The sequence below is a fragment of the Silurus meridionalis genome, chromosome 12, assembly GCF_014805685.1.
Source record: "Silurus meridionalis isolate SWU-2019-XX chromosome 12, ASM1480568v1, whole genome shotgun sequence".
Classification (NCBI taxonomy): domain Eukaryota; kingdom Metazoa; phylum Chordata; class Actinopteri; order Siluriformes; family Siluridae; genus Silurus; species Silurus meridionalis.
The window spans coordinates 1710595-1721598 of record NC_060895.1 but is presented as its reverse complement, the minus strand read 5'-3'; the positions used below and the strand labels follow the sequence as shown (position 1 = coordinate 1721598).

General features: G+C 40.6%; 1 protein-coding gene across 1 annotated transcript in view; it reads right to left on the bottom strand.

Annotated features, from left to right (window-relative positions):
• The window catches only part of LOC124394186 (limbic system associated membrane protein), a 507895-nt gene that overhangs the window by 177409 nt on the left and 319482 nt on the right, over nt 1-11004 (bottom strand). The gene's annotated exons all lie outside the window — the stretch shown is intronic.

The following is an 11004-nucleotide window of genomic DNA, read 5'->3' as shown; positions in this document are numbered from 1 at the left end:
AAATCCTGGCTTTGTGCAAATAAATAACAAAACCAAACCTATATGCAGGAAAACCCCGCCTTTATGCAAATGAGAAATTAAACCTCGCCTTTACACAAATTAAACATAAAAATGAAAAAGCGTGCGATGCGCAAATGCATAATGAAAACCAGACGTAAAGCAAACACACGTTTATGCACTTGAGAAACGAAACCCCGCATTTATGTAAATAAGCAAAAAGAGCTTTTTTTAATGATTAAAAAGAACACTATTTCTTTTAATTGGAATAAGCAAACAAAGCCTCGCCTTTATGCAAATGAGAGTCAAGAGTTTTATGCAAATTTCCTGCAAGGAATAACATGCAAAAAACACATGCAATAAATTATTAAATAAACAAATAAATAAATATCAAAAGGCACTTTTTAGTATAAAAATTTGATGTTTATTTAATGATATATTACACAAATGAAATATGCTTATTTATTTATTTATTTATTTTTTATCAAATTAAATCAATAATAATTGTAGCCCGCTTTCATGCGAAGGAAAAGCCAAGATTAGATAAAAAAATTGAAAAGTTGCTGTGGCTTAAAAAAGAACTAATAAAACGAGTAAAAAAAAAAGCCTCAAAGGCAAATAAATAACAACTTCCAATATACATGTAATTTATGACTGAATTTATTATTCAAATCACTTTTTTATTTTATTTTATCAATCAACTCCTTTCATTAAAACATTATGCACACTGTTTAAATCTGACACCCCCACCCCTCCCCCCTCTGTAACACGAACTCCATAACTCATACAGAAACTCATCAGGAGAAAAGATTTGAACGTCAGGACGTCTGTGAAATATTTCACTCAGTGTTTCATTCATAGTTAATACTTAAATAATGAAGTCGATCCTCTCAAATATTTCATCTCATTTCCAAATCATTTCTCCTCTGCGTTATCAAGTCTGACTGTAACCATGACGACCGTCAGACATGCTACAATCGGGGCCCGTGGCTAAAAACCGAATCGTTTACAATCCCAGGTTACGTTTTTTTTTAAATTGCTGCGATTCTAAGAGTTAACGATCGTCAATACAGTAACAATAACACGCCCAATTAGCACGCGTACGACATGAACATGCTAATGAAAGCGTGTCCTTGTGATAATTGAACACATGAAGACCGAGCGCATCAGAAGACGAAACAGGGAAGCTCATAAAGCTCCGCCTCCTGCACACAAACAAACAAAGTGTAGCCAACAGTACCATGATTCTTTTTAAAGCTTTAGCGTCCACTGCTTAGCGTACGCGAGAGAAGGAGCTAACTAGCTGCATGGTTTGTTTCCTTCTTACTCTTTTGACTCGTCACAGCATTTGATGACTCAGAACTGCAGTTGGACGTGTTGCTTTTTTGAGTTGGAGCTGCATTGTACGTATTCTTATTGCGTCTCTGTGCAATCGTTACACACACACCGCTAATAAAGAATTAGGGATTATCTTTTAAAGAAAAAAAAAGCTCATCGTGTGTGTGTGTGTGTGTGTGTGTGTGTGTGTGTGTGTGTGTGTGTGGACTCTCTGCGTTTCGCTAGTCAACTGTGACGAGCGATGTCTTTCGCAAACTCTATTTCCACTCAGACTAACCACCAAATACTGGGAGCTGTAGATAAAACACACACACACACACACACACACACACATAAGATTGCTACATGCTTAATTTTAAAGCATCCACATTTAGTCTCCATTTGCTCTTATGCTGAGCTCTTCTGAGATGATGTTCCACTAAATTCTTTTATGGAGATTCCATTCATCCACAAGAGTGTTAGTAATGTCAGGTACTGATGTAGGTGAGGAGGGTTTGAGGAGATCTTCCACTCCAACCCATGCGAATCTTCATGGAGCTGGAACAGGTTTGCTATACAATTGTGTGTTTGTCTCCAACTTTCTTGGTGTCCCAATACTTCTGGGAACACTCTCAGTGTGGTTCTGGGCAGTTATTTGCCTCTTGGTGTTGCTCCCACGTTAAATAATATCGTCTTCCTCTTCCCCCTTTTGCGCTCCGTCGCTCATTAACTCGCATAAAACAAACGAACCTAATGCGCTAATAAATCATGATTTATGAAACAGGCGCACGTTTTACTGCCGTCTTCTGAACCCGACCGAGCAAACAGCAATTACACGAGGGCGTTACGTCGGTTCAGGGTGTAATAGATTCACGGCCCCGTTCCTGCACCGATACAAATGATCTTTCGTGAAGAACAGCAATCAGTGGGATTAGAAATCCGTGGAGGCCGTGAGCGAACGGTGTACGTGCTGGAGGACGGAGCAGGAAGAATGGAAAATTCTCAGTGTTAAACAGTGATGCAGAACACAAGCCACGCCCTGTCCATAACCACGCCCCCTGCCCAACCTGCCCTATAGCCACGCCTTGTCCAACCTGCCCTATAGCCACGTCCTGTCCAACCTGCCCTATAGCTACGCTCTGTCCAACCTGCCCCATAGCCACGCCCCCTGTACAACCTGCTCCATAGCCACACAGAGAGAGATATCGGAAAGTGTAGATGAAAAAAGGAATAGACGTTTATATTTTTTTTTATTGGCGAATGGAGAACGCGCTGGGTTTCTGCTGCTCTAGATAAAGACTCAGGGTCAAGGTAGCTCGGTGAACTTACAGTATGTGGTTTGAAGGAACAGTCGGAACGTTTCTTTGTGTGGAGCTTCTTTTTTTTTTAAGTGCAGTCACATAATGACCACAGCAGCAGCAGGATCCTCTGCTGACACATCAATAAAACCCAAAGCAATGCCATTAACAATGCCAGCACTTCTGACAGCTCAAGTCTGGGGATAAAAAAAAAACACAATGTGGCGCAGCACAACGATCATCATTAAACCCTGGAGCGAGCCTCATGCTAAACACTCCGACTAGCAGTTAGCACGATATTTACTGTGCTTTCAGGATTTATTCTCGGCTTTATTTTAGAGCAGAACTAAACTTTCTTGATTTGGGGTTAAACTAAGTTGAAGGAGGCACAATAGATTAGTATTTTAAGTAATTAAGTAGTTAGCTAGCTAGTTATTTAGCTACAGTTTTGAATCTTTCAGCTAGCTATTGGGTTAATCAGTCAGTCTGGCACTCAGCTAGTAATGTATTTAATCATTTAATGAGTTAATTAGATAAGTTATTCAACTATAATTTATAATTTACTTAGTCGGTTTAGAGAGTTAGTAATTAATCAGTTGGTTATTTATCTGGCTAGTAATTGAGTTAGTTATTTAATTAGTAAGTTAGACAGTAATTTTATTTAGTTAGCTTGTTATTTGGCTATAATTTAGTTAATTATCAACGCAGATAGTTATCCAGTTAGTTCCTCACTCGGTCAGTTACTTAGTTAGATAGCTAGTAATTTTCTTAGTTATTTAATTAGTTGATTAGATAGAAATGTAGTTAGTATTTAGAATTAAAATTTAATTATGTGTTCATTTGTTAATTGTTTGGCTTGTTAGTTAGCTGGGTTAATGAACCAGTTAGTCAGTTACTTAGTTAGCTAGTAATTATTTAGTTTAAATTTACAGCATTTGGCAGATCCCCTTATCCAGAGCGACTTTATTAGGAAGTAATTTAGTTATTTTTAGCTAGTTAGTTAGTTAGTTAGGTAGTTAGTTAGTTAGTTAGCTATTATTTAGTAAATTGTTTGCTTATCTAGCTAGTTAGTTTGTTTGTTGATCAGTTAGTCAGTTACTTACTTACTTAGTCAGCTAGTAATGCAGTTATATATTCAACTAGTAAGTTAGATTGGTCACCCCAGACTTAGTATTTATATCAGAAGATCATTTGTACAAATGACTATTAATTAAACATTTTTCTGGTTATTTAAAACATCATCTTGGGTTCCCTGGTGGTCTAGTTGTTAGGATGCGGCGCTCTCACCGCTGCGGCCCGGGTTCGATCCCCGGTCAGGGAACCAACCCCAGCCATTAGGGTTGCACAAGCCTTGGTGCCGATCCCAAGCCCGGATAAATGGGGAGGGTTGCGTTAGGAAGGGCATCCAGTGTAAAAACATGTGCCAAATCAAACATGCGGATGATCCGCTGTGGCGCCCCCTAATGGAAGAAGCCGAAAGAAAGTTTATTTAAAACATCTTTTTGTAGCTAAACACCTAAAATTGAGAGTGGAGAAAATGAATGAGAGAATCCTCTTAAACAGTCGAATCTTTTTGTTTAACTTCTGATAAATAATAATTATTTAATCACCAACAATCACATGCATTAGCTTTAACACACAAGTTTTAGACACGTTTATTTTAACACTGAACTCTGTGCTGTTTGTGTTCTGATTGGTCCTTTTTTTCTACATAAAACATATATTATCTTCATCAGCTATTTACTGTGGTTTAGAGTGAAAGACAAACTAAAAACGCTGGATTGGGAAAATAATCAGGTTCAGGATGAGTTTAGAGACTTTGATTTATCACCACTTTCTCACCGAGTCATGGGATTCATTCACCTTCATTTATTTATTAATTTCTTTTAGGATTTTGTTTAATTTGCTGTAATTTATTGGTCTGCGCTTTGAGTTTTCAGGAGAAAATAATTCTTCGAAATCTTTTCTGGCAAAGATACCTCATGATGAAAGAAAAATTGGAAGCTGTTTAAAACAGCCAAGTGGTGGGCCTGCATGGCATAAAAGGATTTTGAACTGATATCATTTGAAAATGCTTTTTTTTTGGCTCATTTTTTCGTTACTCCTCAAACTGATGGAACGCAGTGAAGCCACAGCAACTAAACATTCTGTTGCTGCAAATTAGATTCATATATATATATATATATATATATATATATATATATATATATATATATATATATAATAATTTTTTCCCAATTCATAAAAAAAAAAAGGGCAGGGTTATTGGTCGTGGTGTTTTATTAAGATTTTATAGATAAATGTTATCCAAACTTTGTGCACTCAGGGAGATAAAAAATAAATGATTATAATTAATTACAATTATAACATTTTTGGAGAAAAGATGCAACTAAAACCATGATGAACAGCTGCATGATGACGATACCAAGCGAAATCAACATTCTGCTCAAGAAAGTATGATTCCACCTCGATCTTTGGCATTTTGCGCATAAAGGTTACGGAGATGATGTGAGCAATAAATATTCGGTAATTGAATTGAACCGAGGATCGAGAATCGCCTGCTCTGCTCCTCAGTCAGACTGCGTGGGCAGGAGGGAGGTTAAAGCGACACGGAAACATCTGTAGTCCTGGTGCTTGCAACAGTTTGCATTTGCTGCATCTCTACAACGCAGGCTAAGTGTCCGAGATGCGTATGAGGTAAAAAGGATGAGAGAACAGATGGGATTTTGCCTGCGTTTTTTCCGAGCTCCTGAGCTCGTGATTCGACACTGTTTTGTGCCGCTGATAGAAAGGCAACAGAGGGCAGCTTCAGAGATTGGAAATAAAACTGGCACAGGTGCTTTCTCTCCATATAAAGACTTATAACCTCCTGTTCACGATGAAATACCAGACTGAACCATTCGGAAAGATTCGTAGCCTTCGAATCATCTTTTAGCTCCGTGAAAAGATTTGCAGACACCTGAGCACCACATTTGAATCTGCAATTGTTACCACCAAATTAGGCAAGTAGTATAAAATTTAATTCTATTACAATTTCCATTCACTGGATCTAAGAAACCCCAATCCGGTTCCAGCTCCTGTTTACAAACTGTGCTCCATGAAGACCCTGAGGTTCATAAGGATTCCTAATATGAGCCCCACTGCTGAACCCATTAATGCTCATGTGGGTGAATCAAATCCTCATAGACACACTCCAAAACCTAATGTAGAAGAATGGAACTTATCACACCTAACCCAAAATTGATCTGGAATGAGATGTTCACCAGATACGTATGATCTAAAGTTAGGGGTCCACAATCCTTTCACAATATAGTGTATTTCAGAGAGATATTTGTGAGTAGCAAGATCCAAATTGGAAAATAAAAAGTGTTGCCTACTAGTCATTTTTGTTCGATTGTGTTCCTCTGTATTTGTTAGGTAAAGAAATTTGTCTGACCAACCCAATCTTAAAAACACCGAGGACCCAAGGGCAAAGTCTCACCATGAAATTTAGTTTTTTTCATTGTCTTGCTTCCCATGAGCTTTTGCCATTCTGGGTTCATACTGTATTTGATTCTAGAGAGATATTAGCACAAGGCTATCCACAGACCATTTTGGAGAAAGAACATTTCTTTTTCGATTGCCATAGATCCTGTGTATCTCTGCAGGAGCTTGCTGCTCAAGGACAGACAATTCCACCCTTGCTGTTTCCTGCATAAACAAGAGCGTCCAGTTGTAGCAAAAATCTACTAGTGGTTGTTCTCTGAATTTTATAGCGAAGAGTAAGAACTTTTCAGTTTAGAAGATTTTTCTTTTAAGGATTCCACTTGACCATCTTGGCTTCTCTTTCTTTCCTGCTGGAGATATATTGCTCAGGAGAAGTCAGTTCATTGAGAGCTATACATGTATAACACTTTCACATAGGATCAACTTTAAGCTTACTACTGGATCATTCTCTCTCATAAGTGACATTTTAGGTTGGTTCTCAACACCAGTCTTTAGCAAAAATGTCATACTTTTTTCTCTCCAGCACACCTAGTATTTACCACAGAAATTGTGCAGGATTGGGTAACCTTCTCAGGAAGTTTAATTAGATCAAAACAGAGCACCGAAGGGTGCCGATAGGTGGGAAGTGCTTAAGAAACTGTTGGTGGCTACCAGATTTCTTTTTATCTCTTTCAGAGTCCAAGTATTGAATATTTTAACATGTAGTGCTCCCAGTTAGTTTCTTGTAATCCAGGTCTGAATTTAATCTACGGTCATCTCTGATCCTGCTGATATCATATAATACTTGACTGGAACTTTATGTGGGGAATGTATTTCAAGAAACACAAACGTTTCTGTTCATGACAGATTGAACATGACATCGTCTCTTTGCTGACGTCATTAAAAAGCCGGAAATCAACAATATCAGCTTGCCATTATCAGCTCAACAGAATTATTCAGAGAGCAGAAACTCAAAACCACCATCACCTGACAACAACTTGACAGCATCACTTCAACCCAACAACACCAATTCACCTCATTCAATCCTACAGCATCAATCCATCAATCTTAACCTCATTCACTCCTACAGCATCACTTCAGCACCATCACCTCAACAGCGCCACTACAACAGCCTAAACCTTATTCACTTCTACAGCATCAATCCTTTAACCTTAACCTCATTCCCTCCCACAGCATCACTCCATCAACCTTAACCTCATTCACTCCTACAGCTTCACTTCAGCACCATCACCTCAACAGCGCCACTGCAACAGCCTAAACCTCATTCAATCCTACAGCATCACTCCATCAACCTTAACCTCATTTACTCCTACAGCTTCACTTCAGTACCATCACCTAAACAGCTCCACTTCAACAACCTGAACCTCATTCACTCCTACAACATCACTTCAGCACCATTACCTGACTTTCTTTGTGTGGGGAAACATATGTTTGGCAAAAAAAAAAAAATGCTGGCCTCGGGATACACTCCCTATTCAATTCCTCAGCTGCCTTCGTCAGCGTTTCTGCATTTTTTAAATATCTTTCTAAAAAAGAAAGTAAACAATGCTGAAGAAACCAGGGCAGCCCCTCACGAATCCCAACCATGCAGCGCTTATCAATGACCAGAAACCTTCCGGAAACCAGATCGCTTGTTGAAGCGTCGCTCAGGGCTTTCTTTCTGGATGCTGGTATGCAACAACCCTATATTACACGGCCCATGTCGGCGAGCTAAGCTGTTAGTAGTTTTCATAGCTGAACAATACCATTCATTTTCCTTGAGGTAATAGTCCTGGCTATTCAATGCGTCAGTCAATCACACTTTCAGCGGTGCTCGCTTTAAATAAGTGCCCATTAGAAACACTTATGGCTTTGCTTGATTCAGACCCCCTTCCCTACACGTACCACCTCCCCCGTCATATAGGTGAAAAGGATAATAACTGGTAAGACGCTAGCGCTAGTGTATAATCTGCTGTGTCATGCATCTTGCACTCGCTCTGTACACACATCTTTATTTGTTTAGGAAAGTGAGTGCGTGCTCGAGTGGAAGGCGATAATTCGAGGGGGGGGCGAAAGCGGCACGCCGCTAACCGCCGGAAGTTCACAATGCATGCTGATTGGAATTAAATTTGTCACGTTCAGAAGGCAGAGCTCTTGAAATGGTGCTTGTTGGCAGATTGTTGACAACCCAAGGCTGCAGGCAATTAGAAGCGTTTGCCTGAAGATTGCAGGCTTCTCGATGAACGTTCGATGACGCGCCGTCTCTCTGACAAACGAGGGGAAAAGAGCACCGCAGGTATTTGATTACCGCTGTTTATACGTCTGTACGTGAGCGTATGCGCGTCTTCGAGACTGCCCAGCGGGTTTTTGGAAGACGTCGAGACGAGCGAACCTCATGCTGGGAAGAAAGTAAATCCACGTTTGGCACATTTCTCATTTGGCTCCACGGCTGTGATTAGCCTCGGCACATTTCTACACGGGCCCCTCGCTGCTTGTGGGTGTAAACACTTTTTGTTTCGACGTCTCAGGGGGGGTCAACGAGGATGCTTGCTTTTTTTGTTCCCATGTGCACACACACACACACACACACACACTTTTTTTGACCTCATAAACAGTCTTTGACCCTTTTCAAAAACAAAGAGGATTGGCCTAGTCTTGGTTAAATGTAGAGTGTTTCACTGCAAAGGCATTGAACCCCAGCCACCGCATCATCCCCCCCATCCGCAAACCACCCCCCTGATCACCCCACCCGAAAAGCGTTCCACAAAGGCCAGAGCAATTTACTTGACTCAAAAATATGTCACATTCCCTGAATTCTCTAAAGGTTTGGATTACAGTCCTGGGCTTTATCAGCCCTAATCCTATTAAATAACTTCACAAAAATGGAATACTCAGAAATGTCATGGACTCGGGAGCTAAGCAAGGCATCAGGGGACCAACGCTTGCGTCGTCATCACATCTCCGAGATGCTCCTTTTCTTGCGTGGCGCCTATTCGATATTTAACGTCCGCATTCGTCATCATATCAACCCGTGCTTTTGTGCTATCTTCAGGAAAATTGTTGAAACAGATGAACAGGTAAAAAAAAAAACCCGCCAGCATTCACGACATGGCAGAGCTCCTTTACCTCCTCCATCAGCAAAAAGAAGAGGAAGGTTGGCATGGATCACAATTGAGTCTTTCGGCGATGGAAAAAAAAAAGTGAGTGACAGAATACACCTTGTGATGAATATTTCAGAAGGCTCCAGCAGTGGAGGGGATTGTCGACACTCCAAGATGCTGCCGCAGTTCAGAATGAGGACATACATTAATATATGAGGCGCCGAGCTCGGAGCGTGGTTTGTTTGTTCGGAAGGATGGATAAACGGATAGAAAGATGGATGGATATATGAGCAGTGTAGCAATGCTGTTTGAAGAGCAGCTCAACATGAAGTCGCTGAAGAGCCTTGATGTTGTTCCTCATAATCAATGGCTGATATATTATTCACAAATAAATAATTCTAATGAATGTATTTTTGAATTTGTATTTATTTATTAATGGTTACACTGATTGTCCTGGTAAGAAGTGCAGACCTTTGCGCTGGATCTTCATCTTTAGGATGATGGCGAAGTCTGCAGTAGCCGAGGCGAGCGTGGTGGGGGCGGAAACGAGATCACGTGGATCGTTCTCCGAGGATCGACATATTCGGGGCTCGAGCTCATTCCTGATGTCGTCTCGTCGTCTTCCGCAGAATTTCACGTTTGCTCTTGATGAACTCGCAGACGCGGGAACGCACGTGGGTCAGAACCGCACCAGCGACACCATTAGTCTCGCAACTTTTTTTTTAAGTCCATGGTTTTGACAAAAATGATGCAAAAAATTTGGAAAGATATTAATCACCTTGATGTTTCTATCTGAATGTCCGATTAGTTTTTTCCAATATATTCATAATTTCCAATTTGTTGTTACTGGATCTCAAGGTTTTCTCACAAGGTCTCCTATTCTATCTCATGAGCGATTATTTATTTTTTTGCTCATTAGTAATCTAGATCTGATTGATTTACTTTATAAGTGCTGCTCTACCACTCTAACTCGCTATACACATACACTTTAATATATATTGAATTGTACATGTACATAGAATTCAAAGGAAGCAATATGACGGCCGCAGTTTTTTGAGAATGTTATGAGAAAACTACGTATGTGTGTATGATGATTTTCACGTCCAGCAGCCGTGATACTCCGCACGCTAGTTACACCGGGTGTTAAAGTAGAGTTCAATCTGTGATGCATATATTAAAGATTTATTTTTGCAAGCCCATTCTCAGGATGCAAACCGTGTGCAAGCCGTTAATGACAGAGGCTTATTAAAGCACACGCTTGCAAGAGCGAGATTGTGTGTGTGTGTGTGTGTGTGTGTGTGTGTGTGTGTGTGTGTGTGTGAGACAGAGAAACTTTAATGCATATTCAACCACAAAGCCATAGTCTGCAATTAGCAGCGGTAGCTGGAGTTTGCTCGGATCACGAGGCCGCCATGATGCCGATATCAGGAATGGCGGGAAAAAAAACACATCAACCGGTGCAGGCGGTGGGGTGTTTATTTATTTTGAAGTGCAAATGGAAATAGATGGAAAGTCTCTGCACTCGGCGCCGGCTTCCGAAAACCGGGAGAGATTGTTTTTATGGATAAAAAACCGGCTGCAGAGAAAGTTTTTTTTTTAGCGGTGTCGCGACACATGCGATGGAAAACGCCCCGGCGTGCGGGTTTATGAATAACGTGGCGATCGGCAGCATGATAAAGAGCGGCCTCCTGGGGACTTTTCTTTCACGCCAAGCCATTTGACTCGGACATCAGACCCGATTTTTTGAGCAGGGTGAATCGTTGGCCGCGGGCGTGGAGGTGTTTGGCGGGTTGAGCCTGGGCGGGTCCTAATGCCCCCGTTTCCCC